General features: G+C 43.5%; 1 protein-coding gene across 6 annotated transcripts in view; it reads right to left on the reverse strand.

Moving 5' to 3' along the window:
- LOC119967563 (hippocalcin-like protein 1) overlaps positions 1–21,811 on the reverse strand; it is an 81,957-nt gene that overhangs the window by 19,496 nt on the left and 40,650 nt on the right. The window lies entirely within an intron of this gene.

Raw genomic sequence — 21,811 nt, forward strand, 5'->3', positions numbered from 1 at the left:
AAGGAACTGAGAGAGTCCTTACAGGATGTGGGATGTGAACAGCGGTAGTCGTGGTCGCTGTGGGAGTCAGTGAATTCAAGCAGAAAAATAAAGGTTGATGCCCAAGTGTAGTTCTGAGGGAATGCTGGAGCAGCGGAGGAACCATTAAACCGGGGTCTGCAGCTGGATGTAAAAGATCCCACAGAACTAATTTTGAGGAAGAGCAGGGGAGGCACCTCAGTGTCATAGCCAATACATATCCCTCAAATCAACATCACAAAGAAATGGCCGTCATTATTCATTATATTGTGGGAACTGAGTGTGCAAATCGGCTGCCACATTTACTACACTACAGCAAGGGATATTTGATGGTCATGAAGAAATGTTTTATAAATAAATTTATGCTGGATTTAAATTTATTGCAGTCAAATATTGTGTGTCTAGATAGCAAAAGCATGGGCAATCAGCTGGATCCTGAACCCAAGGTACAGAGCGACATGCAAGTACAAAATTTATCGTCAATCACAGGTGTGAAATTAATTATATAATAGGAAGATAAGAGCAAACACATCCCCGCCAATAATCCCAGTAGTTTTACAAGCAAAGCTGCTTCTACAACAGAACATACAAACAAATAAAGGCAAGCAAGAGTTTTTTTTTTTGGAGTCACATTTTATTTCTCTTCTTTCGGATTCACTCGAGGTTGCCACAATGCTGGTTTATCAGCCTTTGCCATCTCCTCCTGTGCATCACCCACTCCTCTTTCAATTCCGCCACGTTTAATTCTCCCACCACTGCATCTTTCTATCCCCTCCTTCTCTTCTTCTTCCTGGCAGTCCTATTTCCAACACTCATTTCACCATATTTCCCCCCCCTCACTCACTCTCTCTCTCCACAACAGATGCCAATATCATTTAAATTCTTCTTGGCTCCCACAATCTGTTTCTCAACAAAACCCGCAAGTGAAAAATTAAGCAAACATGCAGAATATTTCAAATGCGCAAAAAAAAAGGGCTTAAAAAATTAGATCCAATTAGGAGAGCCTAATAACATTAATTAGTTCAATTAAGGCATATGCCAGGAGCGGCAAATGTTGTAAAATAAATGGAAATGGATAAATCGCTCTGTATATTAAATGTTCAGAATAGTGACATTGTGGGGCAGCACAGTGGTTAGCCCTGCTGCCTCACACACCAATCCCAGCACTGGGTCACTGCCTGTGTGGAGTTTGCACATTCTCCCAGTGTTTGCGCGGGTTTCGCCCCCACAACCCAAAGACGTGCAGGCTAGGCGGATTGGCCACACTAAATTGCCCCTCAATTGGAAAAATGAATTGGGTACTCTAAATTTATATTTAAAAATAGTGACATTATAGAATGGTTTGCACTCGCTGCAACATTAATGGAACATTCCTGTACATCGAGAATGGCTTTTTAAAAATAATGCACCTTTAATGTAGGAAAACCCTTCAAGGCATACAAGTATAATCAAGCCAAAAACGGAGTGAAACGAGGGAGATATTAGGGTTCGCGGTCAAATGAGTGATTAAAAAAAGAAACGTGGGAGGAAGGGTTTAGGGAGGAAATGTTAGAGCTGAATGAAATCTGGCTAAGCTTTGTTGCAGAATACAAAATTTGCTTATATTGTGCCTTTCCCCACCCCGAAACATTGCAAAGTGAATGACGTACTTTTACAATGTGGCAACCAATTTGTACACACCTACAACAGCAATGTGATAGTGTCCAGATAATCATTTTTATTTTATGACGTTGATGGAGGGATAAATATTGGCCCAAACACTGGGGATAAAATTCCTTGCTCTTCAAAATAGCACCATGGGTTCTTTTACATTTCACTGACGGGGGCAGTCACAGCCTCCGTTGAATATCTCATCTGAAAGATGGCATCTCCAACAGTGTAACACTACCAAGTATTATGTTGGAGTGTCAGTTTAAACTGAACCAAGGTTTGCACTCTGAAATGTATCTTTGAAAGTTCTTTTGATTGTATGACTGGAGTGTAACAAAATTACTAAACTGCTTCCAGAATATACAAAGGCACCTGGTCAGAAACAAATGTAACAGCAAGCATGTGGTTTCACATGCAGTGTCAGCTAGAATGCCCTGGTTAAGAGGATAATTGAACTTGGTCATCTCAAGGAACTAACAGAATTTTTAGTTTCTCTTGTGGTCAAGTTACAAAAGCAAGTGAACCACTAGCTGGCTAGGAAGCTGCATTTCACACTTCTGTCTTACGGCACCTAGTTCAACTTCGCCATTACTGCTTTCGAACCCTCCACCATTCTTATCAGACTATACATCCAATATGCTATATTAGATGAGCAGAAATTTCATCCGATTAAATAAACATTGGGAAGACTAAAGCCATTATTTTTGATCTGACATTAAACCAGTCTGTTTGCAACTTTGATGCCACATTTGATTCTAATACAGGCATCTAATCCCATTCATACCATAATGAAGGCCACCTATCCCACCTCCTTATCACTTAACTTTCCCTGTATCAATTCATTTGCTGCTAAAACCCTCACCCACGCCTTTTGTTACCTCTAGATTCCACTACTCCAACACATTGCTGGCTAGTCATCCTCATTCTACTCTGGATAAAATGTTTGAGGTCATCCAAAAACATTGCTGGCCATGTCTTAAATTGAGGCAAGTCCGATTTCCTCATCACTCTTGTACTGACCTGCATTGGCTCCTGTTGAAGCAACACCTCGATTTAATCACATCCTGGTTTTCAAATCCTCCATGGCTTTGCCCCTCCTCATCTCCGCAATCGCCTCAAACTCCACATCCCAGAGATATCTGCACTTTAATTCTGGCCTTTTGTGCATTCCCATTCTAATTGCTCTAGTATTGATGGCTGTGCCTTCAGCTGCCGAGGCCCAAGCTGTGGAATACCCTCATACTTACTTTCTTTAAGGCAATATTTTTCAAACTTTATTTCCCCCTCACTTTTGCCAACTGGCTGCTCTTTAGGACCCACGACACATTTGGTTACCCAGTCTATCCAGAGTTAAAATAGTGTTTGGGACATAAGCTTTCTTGTCCCTAGCAAGGGAGATAAATAAAATGGTCTTGTTTTCCTGTTCTTAATCGGTATCCAGTAGCCCCTGTGCATTGAATTTATGTCAGCATCGAGTGAGGACAGGATTAAGCATGCCAGTGATGCCCTATCTATAAACTTTCACAGTCCAGGGTGCCATGTGAGAGTACCTTTAAGAAATGAATGTTTATAAATGGGTGTGTATAAAAATATCTTTAAGAAATAGGTGTTTATTACTGCAGTGATGTCAGAGAGTGGGTGGAACTGGGCAGTCTGTCAGCTTTTTACTTTCATTTTAGGCTGTTTGCTGCAGGGTGTTTTATAGTTTCGTTTTCAGAGCTGGATAGCTGCAGTCACACCCAGAAGGGGGGCAAGTCTCTCTCTGTAATCTAAAAACTATAAATTGATCCTTTAGTGATTTAAAACTAATAACTGCTCTCAGTAGTGACTTTAACCTGATGTGCTTCTGTTAAAAGTTATTTTTTAAGTCTTATGGATTTTAAAGGAGAGCTTAAAGGATTACTTAGTGCTGTTTTCTTTGGGGGTTGTATTTGAATTAATGGTTGCTAAGATGTTCACTGTACGTTTTTAAAAGGTTAACTTGAGTTCATAGAATAAACATTGTTTTGCTTTAAAAATTACTTTTCCAGTTCCGCAGTACCACACCTGCCGAGTGGGCCATGTGCTCTCCATACCACAATCTATTAAAAATTGTGGGTCAGGTGAACTCTATGATACACTTTGGGGTTCTCTAAATCCTGGCCCATAATAAGGGTCACACATGAAGAATAGTTACTCACGAGAAATACTGGAGGGCTGCCAACAATTGTATAGCTGCATTCATTGTGTGACACTTTCTCAAGGAAAAAAAAAGTGAAGGAAGAAGACCGAGGAGGAAAACAATAGACGTCACTGCAAGAGAGCCATGTGTGGTTCCAAAGAACAAAGAACAATGCAGCACAGGAACAGGCTCTTCGGCCCTCTTTGGCCAATGATACCATCCTTGGCCAAAACACACATCCTAATGTCACATCCTTCCATACCCATCCTATCCATGTATTTCTCGAGATGCCTTTTGAATGTTGTTAATGTACATTCTTCCCAACCTCCCCTGGCAACGTGTTCCAGGCATTCACCACACTAGTGTAAAAAAATCCTGCCTTGCACACCTCATCTAACCTTGCCCCACGGACCTTAAAACCTATGCCGCCTAGTGACTGGCCCTTCCAGCCTGGGAAAGAGTGCATGCCCATCCACACCCCTCAATCTTGTAGATCTCTATCAGGTCACCCTCAACCGCCCGTCTTTCGAATGAAAACAGTCCCAAGTCTATTTAGCCTCGCCGGATAGTGAACACCCACCAGACCAGGCAACATCCTGGCGAACCTCCTCTGCACTCTCTTCAAAGCCTCCACACCTTCTGGCAGTGTGAAAACCAGAATTGTGTGCAATATTCCCAAGTGCGGCCGTACCAAGGTTCTATACAACTGTAGCAGGACGTGCCAGTTTTTATACTCTGTGCCCCAATGAAGGCAAGCATTCCGTATGCTTCCTTAACTACTTTGTCCACTTGTGTTGCCACTTTCAAAGATTTGTGGATCTGCTCGCCCAGATTTCTGACTTTCTACATTAACGTTTTGGCATTTACTGTATATTTCCCTTCTATCGTAGACCTACCAAAAATTACCTCACATTTATCTGGATTAAACTTCATTTGCCATTTCTCTGCCCAAGTCTCCGACCCATGTCCTGCTGTATCCTCTGACAATCTTCAGCACTATCTGCTGCTCCACCAATCTTGGTGTCACCTGTGAACATACTAATCAGACTGGCTACATTTTCCTCCAAATAGTTAATGTATACTACAAACAACAGAGGCCCCAGCATAAATCCCTGTGGAACACCACTAGTCAAAACCTTCCATTCAGAAAAACAACCTTTTATTGCTATTCTTTGCCTTCTGTGACTGAGACAGTTCTGTATCCACCTTACCTCTGATCCCATGTGACTTCACCTTTTGTACCAGTCTGCTATGAGGCACCTTGTCAAAGGCTTTACTGACGTCCATGTAAACGACATCCACCACCCTCCTCTCATCAATCATCTGTCACCTCCTCAAAAAACTCAATCAAGTTATTGAGACATGACCTCCCCTTCACAAAACCGTGCTGTCTACCGCAAATAAGTCCATTTGTTTCGAAATGGGTATAAATCCTGTCCGAGAACTCTCTCCAATAATTTACCGACTACTGATGTGAGGCTCACCGGCCTAGAGTTTCCTGGATTATCCCTGCTACCTTTCTCATTAGCTATTCTCAAGTTCTCTGGTATCTTACCTGTAGCCAATGAGGATACAAAGATGTCAGTTAAGGCCTCAGCAATTTCCTCCCTTGCATCCCTCAGTATTCTGGGGTAAATCCCATCCGGCCCAGGAGACGATCTATCTTAATGATGTCTTTCAAAAGTCCCAATACCTCCTCCTTTTCAGTGGCAACATGACCCAGACTGTCCATACACCCTACCCAAGAGTCATCTTCCACAAAGTCCTTTTCTTTGGTAAACACGGATGCAAAGTACTCATTTAGTCCCTAGCCCATTTACTCTGGCTCAACACATTCTCCCCCCACTGTCTTTAAGTGGACCAATCCTTTCCCTGGCCACCCTCTTGGTTTTTACACATGATGGTTCTGGTAAATAAACAGCCATAAATCTGAAGGTAGTGATATTAAAATTTTGATTATAATTAGCTTAAATGCAAGTCAATGAATTGATGCAAGTTTATTCAACTTCAAAGTACACTATTAAAAACAAGGTCATCAATGATGATGAATGCTGATGACACAAACTGACAAACTAACTGTTCTGGTTAAGACCATAAGACACAGGAACAGAATTAGGCCATTTGGCTCATTCTCAATCATGGCTTAAATGTTCATCATCCCCATTCTTCGGCCTTCTCCCCATAAGCCCTGATCCCCTTATTGATCCAGAACCCATCTAATCTCTAGTCTTAAACACACGCAGTGATTTGGCCTCCACAGCATTCTGTGGCAAAGAGTTCCACAGATTCACCACCCTCTAAGAAATTCCTCCTCATCTCAAGGATTGTCCCTTCAGTCCGAGGTTGTGCCCTCGGATTCTAGTTTTTCCCTACTTGTGGAAACATCCTCTCCCCATCTACTCTATCCAGGCCTCTCAGTATCCTGCAAGTTTCAAAAAGATCTGCCCTCATCCTTCCAAACTCCAACGAGTACAAACCCAGAGTCCTCAACCACTCCTCACATGATCATTCTTGTGAACCTCCTCTGGACCCTTTCCAAAACCAGCACATCCTTAGAAAGAGCCCAAAACTGCTCACAATACTCCAAATGGGGTCTGACCAGAGCCTTATACAGCCTCAGAAATATATTCCTGCTCTTGTATTCTAGCCCTTTTGACAAGAACGCGGACATTGCATATGCCTTCCTACTGCATATTCCTTCCTAACTGCCAACTGAACCTGCAGGTTATCCTGAGGAATCAAGTCCCTTTGTGCTTCTGATTTCCCAAGCCTCTTAGAAAATAACCTATGCCTCCATCCTTCCTCCCAAAGTGCATAATGTCACATTGGATTCCATCTCTTTTAGAACCCTGGGGTGTAGTCTCTCTGGTCCTGGTGATTTATTCATCTTCAGACATTTCAGTTTCCCCAGAACCTTCTCCTTAGTGATGCCCACTATACTCACCTCTGCCCACTGATTCTCCTGGAGCTCTGGCATCCTACTGATGTCTTCCACCGTGAGACTGATGCAAAGTAACTATTCAGTTCCTCTGCCATTTCTTTGTTTCCTACACTACTTCTCCAGCCTCATTTTCCAGTGGTGCAATGTCTATTCTTGCCTCTCTCTTACCTTTAACATATGGGAAAAAAATTCTGCTATCTTCTTTTATATTACTAACTAGCTTACACATTTCGGTTTCTCCCCCCTTCCTGCTTTTTTTAAGTTGTCCACTGCTTCCCAATCCTCTCGCTTCCCACTAATCCTCACCACCTTGTGCTTTTTCTTTTATGCAATCCTTCACTTCCCTCTTCAGCCATGGATGCCTTGCCCCCACCCCCTCCCCCATTAGCATGTTTCCTCCTCCTTGGGATGAATAAAAAATATTGTTGTCTCCCAAATACCCCCCCAAAACTTCTCCAGTTGCTGTTCTGCTGTCATCCCTGCTAGGCTCCCCTTCCAATGAACTTTAGCCAGCTCCTCCATGTCTTTGCAGTTGCCATTAATCAGATTGCCATGATAGATGTGAACAAAGTTTTCTCATATTAATTATTTCCTCAACATCTTACTATCGTCCACCTGGAGGGTTTAGGACTTGCCCACTTTTTTCCCCCCATGGCATAGCAACCAATGCTGGAGAGCATTTGGGCGGGATTTAATTGAAAACACAGAGTTCCATTTTGGGCACGTTTAGCAGGGTGTTTCCCCGGCACTTCAGTGCTAAGAAAGACTCCTCTATTAAACCGGACTCTGTTTCTTTTTGGGCCTCTGCGAGGAACGTCCTGGCCAGGCCTCACTTAGACCCATTTCCTGTACTAATGATCTCAGCTCGTCAGTGCAGGAAGAGATCTTGCACGATTTGATCTTCCGTACCCCCAACCCCCCCAAAATTGCCAATTGTGGGTCTGCGAGCCCCCTGCACCTCAAGGGCTGGGCACCTCTGGGCCCTGATGCCATCCTGGCATAGCCCCTGCCAGCACCACCTGGCATTACCAGGGTGCCCATGTGGCAGAGTGCAACCCTGCGCAGAGACCAGGGGCCTTCGATCGCCTGGGGGACCCAGCTGACTGCTGCAAGCCATGCCACGTTCACTTGCCTCTAATGTACCTAAAAGGACATTAGTGAACCAGATGGGACAATGAGCCTGCTTGGTCCTCACAATCTCACTCCAGGTTCACAGGAGCCAATTTTATCTTTGCGAGAACGGAAAATCCAATCTCGCAGATGTAGGTCATTGTGAAGGGCACTAGCAACAAAATGCTAGTTTTACTGAGCACTAGATCCCCCTGGAAGATGGTGCTCCAGAATGCTGTCAACCTCATGGACTTGTGGTGTGCTTTTAGTGTGCTCTCAAAGGTCAGGTGCAGCAGTTCAATCTCCTCACTTTGAGTCAGCTATTCGGTAATTTTTCACCCACCACCTATATTCTGAAACTGCTCTAGCTAGTGACAAACATCATCAATGCAGCCAGATGCGACTGAATAAGGCTTGCCAGACTACTGGCTGCTCCTTACTAACACGGTTTTCTTTGATATGCTGTAGCAGTGTGGGGAACATGTAGTAGTTTTGTTTTTTTTTACTAGCATTTGCCAAACTTCTTTGTAGGCTGTTCATTGTACACTCGGAGCTAACACTAGCACCGCTCGGTTGTCATGGACTCTAGTGACCAGCTCTTTCCAACAGATTCCAATGTGAGATCCTGGCCAGCAGGCGCACAGCCTGTGTGTGTCTCTGGTCATCTTTCTTGTAACAAAATTATCCAGCTTCACAGTCCTCTTGCCTTGCTTGCTAGCAGATAGGAAATGGAAGCTTGCCTCCACAATTTTGCACCAAAAGCAAGGTGCTCGATGTCAAGTGCATGTGCAGGGCACATGACCTGCTCACTTGCCTCTTTGTACTGAATGTAACATGGTAATTCACACTATCTTTGTAAGCGCCACTATCCGACCACTAGGGGGAAGTAGCTCTGGGAATGCTCAGGAGTTTGTACAGGTCTCCTCTCCCTTGTGCTGCTGTATAAATACCCTTGTCCAGAGTCAGCCTGCAGTTCACCAAGAGTTCATCAACGGGTAACAGGCTGGCTCTGTAGTAAGTAGATTATAGCCTATATTCATATCGGAAAGCACGTGTCTGGTGAATTGATGGTTCCATCACTCTTATGGTCACAAGACTGCATGACCAATAACATAGCCAGACTCATTTTAAATGCCGGTAGCAGCCGCTGGGTGCTTCTTTCTGAATAGGGAACACATTGAACAAACAAAAACACTCCACGACCTTTGACACCCATCCAGTGACCCACCCACAGGTCACGACTGCACTTGAAAAACCCTGCTTTAAAGAGACTTTAAAATATACCTCTGAACACATTTTTGGTCATCTGATCCAACATCTCATGTGGCTCGAAGAAAATAAATACTTTGCATTCATGCAGTGCTTTGCATGACCAGTCGTCACAATGCACTTTTTGGAATCGCAGTGACTATCGTAATGCAGGAAACAACTAATGATGTGCGCAACACCCCCCCCCCCCCCCCCCCCCCCCCCCCACTCCTTCAAGACAACAATATAATAATGGCTAGCTAATCTGCTTTAACGAGAGACATATATTGGGTAGTTTAAGGAACAATGCACTGACCCTTCAAAATAGCACCAGGGGATCTTTTACCAGGATCAAAAGTGGAGACCTCAGTCAGTGCAGCACCTCCTCAAGTCAGCTTGGTTTGTGTGCTTAATGCCTGGAGAAGGACTTTATTCTTTTGTCAGATGCAGGCATTGCCGGCTAGGCCTGTATTTATTGCCCATCCCCAATTGCCCATGAGAGGATATTTGAGACTCGCCTGGTAAGGATGGCAGGTTTCCTTCCCCACAAAATGACATTAGTGAACCAGATGAGACAATGGTTTAATGGTCATAGTTTTTAATTCCAGATTTTAATTTGCCATGGGGTGGTTCAAACCAGGCCCCTGCATGACTAGTCCGATGACAATACCACTACACCATTGCTCCCACTTGAACCTGGAGATGCAGAGGTGAGTGTGCTATGTGCAAAAGCATTCATAGGTCCTTGACAAGTGTATGATTCAGACAGAAATAAACACAGAGGCAAAAGAGGAAAGGATGTGCAAAAGCTTTGGTCTTCAGAAGAGCCTCAAAATGAAGTTCGGAGCTTGGACCCCAGATAACTGGAGGCACCACTGGCAAATAGTGGAGCATAGCTAGAGAGGCTTACACAGAGGCATTCTTGGGTGTAATTATCCAACATAAATAACTTTGACAATAGTTTCAAGCCAGAACAGAAGGCTCCGAATGGTATTTACACCGTTTCAAAACACAGAAGCATGAGGCAGGCATCACGGGTGATTTCTGGGACGTTATTCTAGAAGGAACAACTTCCAGCTTTGTGTCACAATGTCTTTTATGGTGTACTGTTTACTTATAGAAATCCCAGCCACTGTAATCTTCAATTGAATTACCTCAAAATAAATCTGAGTCAGTAGTGGTTTGGCTTGCATTATATTAAAAAGCCTTCAATGTGTTGTAGGGACATGTGCAGGAGATGATGAATTGTTTTACAGATAAGCAATGTGCAAAAACTTTTATTAAAAAATCAGATCAGAATTGCAGAGGACAGAAAGCTGTTAAACCACAATAGACCAACAATAAACTTGATTGTCTCAATTTCATGAACATTCAAATGTAAAGGAGGAACAAAAATGATAATCAGTTTTGCCTCTCTTTTGAATCAAGGGATTCAAGAAAGTTTTGTTCAATTTTGTTCAATGCAAACCTTTAGCTCATGAAGGAGCAGCACGGTGACACAGGTGGTTATCACTGCTGGCTCACGGCACCGAGGACCCTGGTTTGATGCTCGCTCCCAGGTCAATTTCCATGTGGAGTTTGCACATTCTCCTAGTGTCTGCATGGGTCTCACCCCCACAACCCAAAAAGATATGCGGGGTAGGTGAATTGGACATGTTAGAATGCCCCCTAAATGGGGGAAAAAAGAATTGGGTACTCCAAATTTAAGAAAAAGCTTTAGCTCACAGACGCTCAGTTTGGGTTCCGCCAGTGTCACTCAGCTCCTGACCTCATTACAGCCTTGGTTCAAACATAGACAAAAGAGCTGAATGCCAGAGGGGAGTGTTACTGCCCTTGATATTAAGTGGCATGTGAACAGTGCAGAAGGAGGCCATTCGGCCCACCAAGTATGCACCGACCCACTTAAGCCCTCACTTCCACCCTATCCCCTTAGCCAATAACCCCTCCTAACCTTTTTGGTCACGAAGGGCAATTTCTCATTGCCAATCCACCTAACCCGCACGTCTTTGGACTGTGGGAGGAAACCGGAGCATCCGGAGGAAACCCACGCAGACATAGGGAGAACATGCAGACTTGCACAGACAGTGACCCAGCAGGAACTCAAACCTGGGACCCTGGTGCTGTGAAGCCACAGTGCTGTCCACTTGTGCAACCGTGCTGCCCACAATGTGAGTGTCCCTTTAAGAAATGTTTTTGTCTTATCACATGGCTTCAGTGATGTCATTGTGTGGGTGGAGCTGGGCTGTGGCTTTGTGAGGTATAACGTCACTGAGTTTGGACTGGTTTGAACTGCACTGGTTGAAAGACGTGTTTATCTTCATTTTAAAAGTGGGTTCCCGACTACTTGATAACTTAAAAGTGATAATTGCTTTCTGAAAGGAATTCAAATCTGCTGTTTGAAAAGGGGAACAGAGTATCACTAACAAGTCTTATACCAGTAAGAATGCTGTGTGCTGGGCCACACCTTTGGAAAGGGGTTTCTGGTTTTACTACGATTTTGTTACTGAATTGGAACAGTTAAGGATAATTTAGTAGGGGTTACATAGAGTACTGTGTAAGGGGTTATGTTTGTAGTTGATAAAAATTGGTACCGTGTGTTTATACAAATGTTAACTAAATTTGTAGAATAAAGCTTGTTTTTTTGATTAAAAGCGTCCAAGAACTCGGTTGAATAACACCTGAAAGGCAGGCTCTTGTGCTCATCGTAACCAAAATCAATAAACAGTCATAGGTCAGGTGAACTCCCATAATATACTTTGTGGTGTTTTCTGGTCCATAACACAAGACAGCATTTGACAGAGTATGGTATCAAGAAGCCCTAGCTAAATTGGAGTTTATGGGAAATCAGGGGGAAAACTATCTGCTGGTTGGAGTCATACTTGGCGCAAACGAAGATGGTTGTGGTGGTTGGAGGTCAATCATCTCAGCTCCAGGACATCACTGCAAGAGTTCCTCAGGGTCGTGTCCTAGGCCCAACCATGTTCAGGTGCTTCATCAACGACCTCCCTTCCATCCTAAGGTCAGAAGTAGGTATGTTCAGCACTATTCACAACTCCTCAGATATAGAAGCAGTCCATGTCCAAATGCAGCACCACCTGGACAATATCCAGGCTTGGGCTGAGAAGTGGCAAGTTACATTCATGCCACACATGTGCCAGGCAATGACCATCTCCTACAAGAGAGGATCTAACCACTGCCCTGTGACATTCAGTGACATTACCATCGCTGAATCCCCCACAGTCAACATCTTGGGGGTTACCGTTGATCAGAAACTGAACTGGACTAGCCACATTAGTACTGTAGCTACCAGGGCAGGTCACCTTCTGACCCCACCCCCCCCCCAAAACATGTCTGCCCAACTACAAGACACAAGTCAGGTGTGTAATGGAATACACTCCACTTGCCCGCATGAGTGCAGCTCCAACAACACTCAAGAAGCTTGACACCATCGAGGACAAAGCAGCCACTTGATTGTTTCCCCTTCCACAAACATTCAAATCCTCTACCACTGCATTGTGTCAGCTGGCTGCACCATCTACAAGATGCACTGCAGTCACTCACCAAGGCTCCTTAGACAGCACCATCCAAGCTCACGACAACTACCATCTAAAGCAGGCATTTTCAAAGTGGGGGTCGCGATCCATGGGTGGGTCGTGGAGCCATCCATCGCAGCATTCCCCATAGTGGGTATTCAGGCACAATGAGAGCTTTTAAAATACCAGCTTCGACCGGCTTCAAAAATGCAGGCATGCTGCACATGAGTGCTCTCTCATCAGTGTGCATGCCGGGAGCCCAGAGAGAAACACCGCCTCCTCCAGACGTCAGCATGCTGACCCAGAAGATTTTTTTAAAAATTCAATTCAGTCTTCCTGCATCTGTCTCGAATATGCTTAATGGCTGAGCCTGAAGAACTCGCTTTGATAGTGAATTTTAGATATTAAAAGATTTAAAATATGTTGAGTTAAGCAATTCCTCCTCATCTATGTATAAAATCATCGCAATGTGATTTGCAGACTACATTCCCAGGCTGTAAACCAATGAGGAAAACATTCTGCATCTGCTCTGTAGCCAGAGAGAATAATGCCTGTTTCAATGAGGTCATTTCTCATTCTTCGCTACTCTAGACTATAGAATACCAGCCCAGGCTCACCTCTCGCATTAAAGGTATGAGAAAATGGTGGATCGCGAAGGTCAGTCGGTTGGCTTGAGTCGCAAAGGTCGGCTGGCGTGGGTTGCGATGATAGCCGATTGGTAAAAATGAGTCCTGGGCAAAAAACTTTGAAAAACACTGATCTAAAGGGACAAGAGCAGCAGATAGCTGGGAAGCCTACCACAAAGAGGGTCCCCTCCAAGTCACTTACATAGCCCTGACTTGGAAATATATTGCCTTTCCTCACTGTTACTGGGTCAAAGTTCTGGAACTCTCTCCCTAACAACAGTGGGTGTGCCTACACCTCAAGGACTGCAGGGGTTGAAGAAGGCAGTTCACCACCACCTTCTGAAGGGCAACTAGGGATGGGCAATAAATGATGGCATAACCAGCGATGCCCACATCCCTCAAATGAAGTAAAAAAAAATTATCCAGGTCATTGAAATGCACATTGGATGAATGACCAAAAGGTCAATGTTTGGTAGTACTGACTGAATGGGGTATTTTGGGAGTTCTCCGATTGCTTTGAGAGAATAGTAACATGGGTCCTTAGCCTCCATTTGAACCACTTACTAGGTCACCTAAAGGGCAACCCATCACCACCTCCTCCCAAGTCAGCATACATTGCGCGCGCAAGTCTCGAAATTTAGTTTGAACTTACAACCATTGAACTGACAACTTTGGACTGAGCCATGTGGACGAAAATAAACTCCAAAATGCATATCTAAACCAAAAAGTAGTTACATTGCCTCAGGGAGAAACTTAGGAATCTTCTCAGAGCAGCCTAGAAAATATAGAATGTGAAGTTATTAAAGAATTTGTAAAAAAAGATGCAGCCAAATGTTTCCAGGGAAGAGGACATGGACAGGTTTGGGAATCTGGGGTTATTTTCTTTGGAAAAAAAAAAGATTTGTTTCAGCTATTCAAAATCACGAAGATCTGGACAGATTGGATTGGATGAATCAAAGGTCATAGATTTAAAGTGATTGGCAAAAGAGGAAGAAAAACATGTCAGTGAGTGGTCAGGATCTGGAACACTGTCCAAGAGTGTGATTGAGGCAGGATTCAATTGAAGCCTTCAAAAGAGAATTGGATAAGTATATGGAGAGATGCTATGGAGGGTGGAAAAAGGCAGGCTAGTTGCTGTTGCAGAGCTGGCACAGGCAATAGGCTGAACGACCTCCTTCTGTTTCTAATTTGACTCAGCACAAATATCAGCAATTGACAGAGTTAACCAGAAGGGGCTGGTTTAGCACAGAGAGCTAAACAGCTGGCTTGTAATGCAGAACAATGCCAGCAGCACAGGTTTAATTCCCGTACCGGCCTCCCCAAACAGGCGACTAGGGGCTTTTCACAATAAGAGATTATTATTATAACAGCTTTTCCACATTTAAAAAAAGTACAATCACTGGCATCCAAATTCAGAATCAAAAAGGGACCTTTTGGGGTCAATGGGGAGAAATGCAAATATTGAAATTTATGAATTTTAATGAATGTTTTCGACTACATTGTAATGTTCTTGTCAGATGACAAGAACACTTGTAGCTAAAGCATAAACAATTTATGAACATCAACTGTGGGTAGACTACATACAAAACAACAGATTAATAATAGTATGATCATGCACAAGCAACCTCTCTCTCTAATTCCCTCCAGCCAGTCTGAGGGGGTCACCTGTCTAACATTCACTTATTTACTAATGAGACTCCTAGTGGTCAGTCAGTGAATGACAGTACAACCATTCTCTTTTGAAACTCTTTTATTGGCTTTTCTCATATTTATAAACAGTTACTGTGTATATACACATTACATTTTTCTTGCCCGTACTAATTTACTTTATTTTACAGAAGTTTGTTTTGTCCTTCATTTAACTAACTCTATGTACATTTTGTAGCCCTCTGGATCGGTCTTCGATTCTTCCCCCACCCACCCCACCCCTATTGGCTTCAGCACCCTTCCTCTTCTCTTGTTGGTTACCCCACCTCCCCCCCCCCCCCCCCCCCCCCAAACTGGTTGCACAGTCTTTTGGTTCCCCATCTATCTTTTTCTCCCCCCCCCCCCTTAGCTTACTCTTGCTGCTGGCCTCGAACAGGTTTTGGAACAGACCGACGAACTGCCTCCAGGTATCCAGGAAGCCTTCTTCTGACCCTCAGGTGGCGTTCTTAATCTTCTCCAGGAGGAGAAATTCAGAGAGGTCAGCGAGCCAGTCTGCAGCTTTGGGTGGTGCATGCGATTAGGGAAGCGAAAGCAAGGGCGCTGGCCCCCTTCCCCATATGTAGCTCTGGCTGCTCCGATACCCCGAAGATTGCCACGATTGGGCATGGCTTCACCCTCACAACCCTGGACATTGCCTCGGAGAAGGCTGTCCAGAACCCAGCAAGCTTGGTGCAAGCCCAAAACATGTGGGTGTGGTTGTCCGGGCCCCTCTGGCACCGCTCACATTTGTCCTCCACCTCCGGGAAGAACCTGCTCATTCGGGTTCTGGTCAGGGGCGCTCGGTGCATCACTTTGAGCTGCATTAGGCTTAGCCTTGTGCAGGAGGAGGTGGAGCTCACCCTGCTCAGTGCTTCACTCCAGAGTCCCCATCCTACCTCTGTCCCCAGTTCGTCCTCCCATTTTTGTCTTGTCCTGTCCAGTGATGTTCGGGCTCTGTCCAGTAACTGTCCGTATATTTTCCCCACTTAGCCCCCCCTGCTCACTGCTTGTGCCCATCAGGTCCTCTAGTAGTGTGTTTTCTGGGGCCCCGGGGTACCCTACTGTTTCTTTGCGGAGGAAGTGTTATTTGGAGGTGTCTCAATTCCTGTCCTTTTGTTAGTTTCCACTTCCTTGTCAGTTCGTCCAATGTCGCCAGTCTATGCCCGACATAAATGTCCCCGACCATCAGTGTGCCCCCGTCCTGCCTCCATCTGTTGATGGTGGTATCTAGCACGGCTTTGGGGGGGGGGGGGGGGGGGGGGGGGGGGGGATTTGTGATTGCTGTAGATGGGGGCCATAAGGGACATTTTGGTTATCCCGAAGTGCTGTCTCAGCTGGGTCCACTACCGTGGCCGCTACCACTGGGCTCGTTGTGGAGGATGGGGGTGCTGCTGTGGCCAGGGCACGGAGGGTTGTCCCTTTACAGGATGCCTCCCCCATTTGTACCCAATCTGTGTCAGGTTCTTGTACCCATCTCCTCACTTCTTCTGCCATTGCTGCCCAGTGGTAGTATTGTAGGTTCAGCAAAGCCGAGCCTCCTTTGACTTTTCCTCTTTGCAGTGTCGGTTTGGGAATTCTCGGGTTCTTGTCTCTCTTTCTCTACCCCCCCCCTACCTACCCCCCCCCCCCCCCACCCCCCCCACCCCCCACCCACCCACGCCATGATTAGGCTAATTATAATACAACCATGATATCACCACACATATTATACTCCAAATTAACTGAAAGCATGAGATGAGTCAGCCATTTAGTCTGTCACATATTCAAGTCCACAGTAGGATGAGGGTTTGGAAATAGTCACCTGGCAACTTACCTGGAGCTACACTGTTGAAACTTGTAGCACAAATAAAAGACTCAAGTGGATACTAGAGCAGAGATATTGAACATAAAAGGTTTTTTTTGTTGTTTTTTTTAAAAAGCCTTTCACCTAGAAGACATTACATATTAAAATGTTGGAAATCAAATATTAAAAACAGAAATTGGTAATCAACTGGTCCTCTGCATACAATGGGTGTATAGCCCCTCATAGAATTTACAGTGCAGAAGGAGGCCATTTGGCCCATTGAGTCTGCACCGGTCCTTGGAAAGAGCACCCTACCCAAGCCCACATCTCCACCCTATCCCCATAACCCAGTAACCCCACCTAACCTTTTTTGGACATCAAGGGCAATTTGGTATGGCCAATCCACCTACCCTGCACATTTTTGGACTGGAAACGGGAGCACTCGGAGGAAACCCACGCAGACACGGGGAGAACATGCAGACTCCTCACAGACAGTGACCAAAGCCACAAATCAAGCCTGGGACCCTGGAGCTGTAAAGCAACAGTGCTAACCACTGTGCTACCATGCCACTCAACACCCTTCTATACCCTGTACTTTGACTGTCCACTCAGACCCTCCACACAAAAGGTGCCACAATGGGAAACGAAGCAGCTTAGTTCCGAACGATAACCATGTTTTTGTAGGAATACTATGAATCCTTCCTGGACCAATTATTTTGTTACTCTAGTGGCGATCATCACTACAGATATCGCTTTGCCTTGCCTGCTCAAATCTTGAAAAAATAATGTCATACTTCTTTCACTAATCCTTTGCCTTCATATCATTGGCAGTGGCCACACAAAGTCGCCGTCTTCTTCAGCGAACCACACAAAGGACTGTATTGGCTGGACAGCATTTTGGATGCCCAGAGGTAATGTTAAGATGCAATATAAATTCAAATCTTTCTTTCATATGGTCCAATCGTAACTTTTCCAGCTCTTTCTCATCCTTGGCAATCTATTTCATGTTTACCAGCAACAACTACTTGGGAGTATGCTTCATTTATTAATATTTGGAACAAAAGGAAGAATCCACGGAACCCTTAATCACTGGTGTTCTCAAAAGTTCGAGATAGAGATTTAAAGAAACATCAACATAAAACATCAAATTTCAAATGTAGACAACAGGTAGATTCGAGCAGAAATAAGGGATAAACCAGATATGGGATATAGGTTAGTGAACTGAACATTGAGACTTTAGAAAAATGGCTGACGTAACAAAGGTATTATACAAGAGCAGATGACAGAAAAAAAAAGAGACATTGTAAAAAGCTTGCACTTGTATGGGATGTGGGCATTGCCAAATTTACAACTGACAGTCAGCCAATCTCAAATAAATATCACAAGGAAAATACAAAAAAAAAAAAACACTTTTCTAATCAGGAATGAAGACACTGTCTGTGAAAAAGTTTGTGGTGGTGGGATTAAGGAAAACAAGAATGATATTGAGTAAACCAGCTGGAAAATGGGCCTTTTGAAAATGTATGAAGGGTTAAAACAATGATCCATGCAGACTTTTTAAAGCCCAATTTGACGTTTTGGCAAAGAAGCTCTGAACTATACATATTTTCACATTTCAAAATCAAATACCATAACATGGTTATCCCTGGATAGAATCAAAAAAAAATTATCTGAAGTAGACAACTGTTGTGAACATTTGGTTCAGTCTACACTTAGCACGAAGTTCAATAAGGTTTTATCATTTTTGAACTTGTTTTTCATGTCGATATATTTCAAATGTCATCTGCAGATATGTTATTTGAAGGTCATGTCGGAATTTTGTTAGATAATTTTGGAAAGATTAAAATACTTCAAACAATTTTTCAATTATAATTCCTAAACTGTTCTTTATGCACTTTATTTTGGAGCTGTTGTGAAATTCAAATATTTAAAATATGCAGGGGATGTATTGAAAATAGGAAACCTTCAGCACTTCTTGTTTTGTTCAATGTGTAGAAACCAGATGCCCACTCACCCGGCCTTGCCTTGCCTCTGACCACGACCCCCCCCCCCCCCCCCCCCCCCCCCCCCCCCCCCCCCCCCCCCCCCCCCCCCCCCAGCTCAATGATACCCTCCCCTTGCACCCTATTAAAGAACACCCAAACAAGAATTAGGAGGTGGTCACTCACTCACTCAGGCAAGTACCTGATGGACACTGAATTGTGTTGGGCCTCCTCCACTGTTTCTCCAAATCGTTTGGGGTTCCCATTGTGGGAACTAAATCCTGGCCCATTTCCAACTGTCATTAACTTGCATTCTCTGACACAAATCATATCAATACAACCTTAATTTTCAGTTATTGGAAAATTTCCCTTGAATATTACAGAGTGATAAAAATAGCGTGGATGAAATCTTGTTTCCAGCAGATAGTATTAACCTGGGGTCAAATACTGCATCTTATCCAATACAGGTTTAAAAAATACTGCCAGATAATAAACCATCACAACAAACCCATTCTCAATTAATACTGACCTAAAAATATTGATAGCCCTAAAATTAGTTAGAATTTCTCCTCATTTTCTGACTGAATGTTGCAAGAACTTTCAAGTTCTGAAGAGGCTGATTCAGAGCAATTAAATGAAGTCTTACTGGGCAACAAAATGCCGAGTATGCCAATCTGAATTTCAGCTGCGCAATGTTAGAGAACTTAATTGAGCACACAGTCATGCAAGGCAAATGCTAACTGAACACAATGTATACACTTTAGGGAAGGACAGAATTCCAACAGTAGTAAAGCATTTCTAACAATCATCAGCTTATACTGCAGTGCCTAGTTAGTTCGATTTCGCTAAAACAGTTTGAGAATGTTAGTTAGTTCCTAGTTTGATAATGCAGAAATGTATCATGGATAAGCAAAGTCCTAATTTTAAAGAGCTATGCAATAAGCCATACATCCCACAAGATGAAACGGCGAGGATACACCAAAGTCAACAGATCTCGAAACAAACAATTCATGTTCACAAAACGGCAAACCACAAAGTGGAGACATTTGATGGATTCATTTAAATTTTGGGCAAAGCTGCCTTTAACAGATGCAGAAAAATGTTCTGAAGTAACAAGTGACACATATTCACTATTTTAATGCTTGAAAACACCAAACATAAATACCAAAGCACATGTTGCTCCCACTTCTGCAGCAAGTAGGTTTTAAGAGAATGTATAATGTATCCATAGTTATACAGTACACCCAAGCACTAAGCTCTGTAGGGGGGGGAATTAGAGAGAAAAAAAGGTTCCTTGTGGAAATGGGCCATTTAGGCATAATATCCTGTTGATTTGCCCAGTTTAAAGTGGCAGAAGCAGAAGGGAAAAATCAGAGAAATAAGGAGTAGAATGTTGGAAAGTATCACTGCTGCTGCAACATATCATTTTCACCACAACAAGCTAAGGTTCACCAATAAGTCCATAAAAATAAGGTTATCTTCCTTCACCACACAACGACTACTCAAAGTAAAATTTCCAAGACATATTTATGAGAGCACATCCTAAGGAATGAATATGTTGGACCCCCACACTGAATGGATTGGATTGTGTGGGCCGTTTGATCTAGTTTAATAATACGAGTAAGGATGTACTCAAACTTATACCACTGAACACCCGAAGAATCAAACGAGATTTTAATTTTGTAAAAAGTGTGGTGCAGCACAGGGAATGAGAGGGTGGAAGCAATACAATTTTGATCTGAGATTTACTGAATGCCAACCAGAGGGGAAATTTTTTCAGAGTGTGATGAACATCTGGAATGGGCTGCCACAGGCAGTGGTAGAGGTGGGTACAGTTACATGGGCAGAGTGGGTATAGGGGGATATGGGCAAAATGCAGGCAAGTGGGGCTAGCTTAGTGATAGAAACTGGGCGGCATGGACAATCTGGGCCGAAGGGCCAGTTTCCATGCTGTAAACATCTTTCACACTTCCAAAATGAGAAAATGAAGTGTTCCTACAAAAATATGCAATGTATGGATTTAAACGATGAAGAGGGTCACAGTTTAGTTGCAATTAAATTGAATTTCACATGCTACATTTTTTTATAAAAGTCAGATTGGCTCATAAATTCCGCGACCACTGTGGCTTCATTTTGCCCGAGTGACAAAAATTGTTGCAAAACACCCAACAGTGTTCTGCAGATTTACAGTAAACATCTGTAGATCCTAAAAAGGAAAATGTTCTTCACAATAAAAGCAATAAATCCAAAGGCTTCCACAGAGCTCACTGGTCAGGAAATGGAATTTGTACGTCATCTTTATTTTTCCATGTTAAAATTAATTGGCAAAAGTTGATTGTAACTATCCAGAAAAAAATTGCAGCTAGTGAAAAAATTATGTGACCTTACCAGAAGGCAATGTGAACTAGCTACTAAAGTCGCACATAACTTGTCCACTGAAAGGAAGGTTTTTAAACACATTTGTATATGCATATACATAGAACAGACAATAAAAAATACCAGTCATCTTCATAAAGAATGTAGAGGCAGAATATACATTTAATGGCTATGTAAAAGTTTTGCAGATTTAATAGAATGGGCAGGAGAGAGGGGAGCAGCACTGTAGCGTCATGAAAGACGTGCTTGTTAAGTGAATTGGACATTCTGAATTCTCCCTCAATGAACCCTAAAAGGCGCCGGAATGTGGCGACTAGGGGATTTTCACAGTAACTTCACCGCAGTGTTAATGTAAGCCTACTTGTGACACTAATAAACATTATTAGCTACTTCTGTAATTGGCAATTCAGCGTCTCAATTTCTGTCGTTCCTTTGAAATGGCAAATGGTCCTCATGTAAAACACACAAGCACATTGGGCCAATCGGCTCCCTCCCTGGCAGTATCATCCTATAATTGGATAGATTATTCTTTTATGGGTCAATTTTTGTGCTCAAGAAGAGACGAGACACTAGCTCCAGGAGAACCTGTGCACTAGTGACCTGGGATCTAACAGGCATGGCTGACTTCAGAAGGTCTTTAAAACTCACTTTTAGCCCAATATTTAAGAGCACACTTCCTCGTCCACAACACAAAATC

Source organism: Scyliorhinus canicula, chromosome 6, assembly GCF_902713615.1.
Source record: "Scyliorhinus canicula chromosome 6, sScyCan1.1, whole genome shotgun sequence".
Lineage (NCBI taxonomy): Eukaryota > Metazoa > Chordata > Chondrichthyes > Carcharhiniformes > Scyliorhinidae > Scyliorhinus > Scyliorhinus canicula.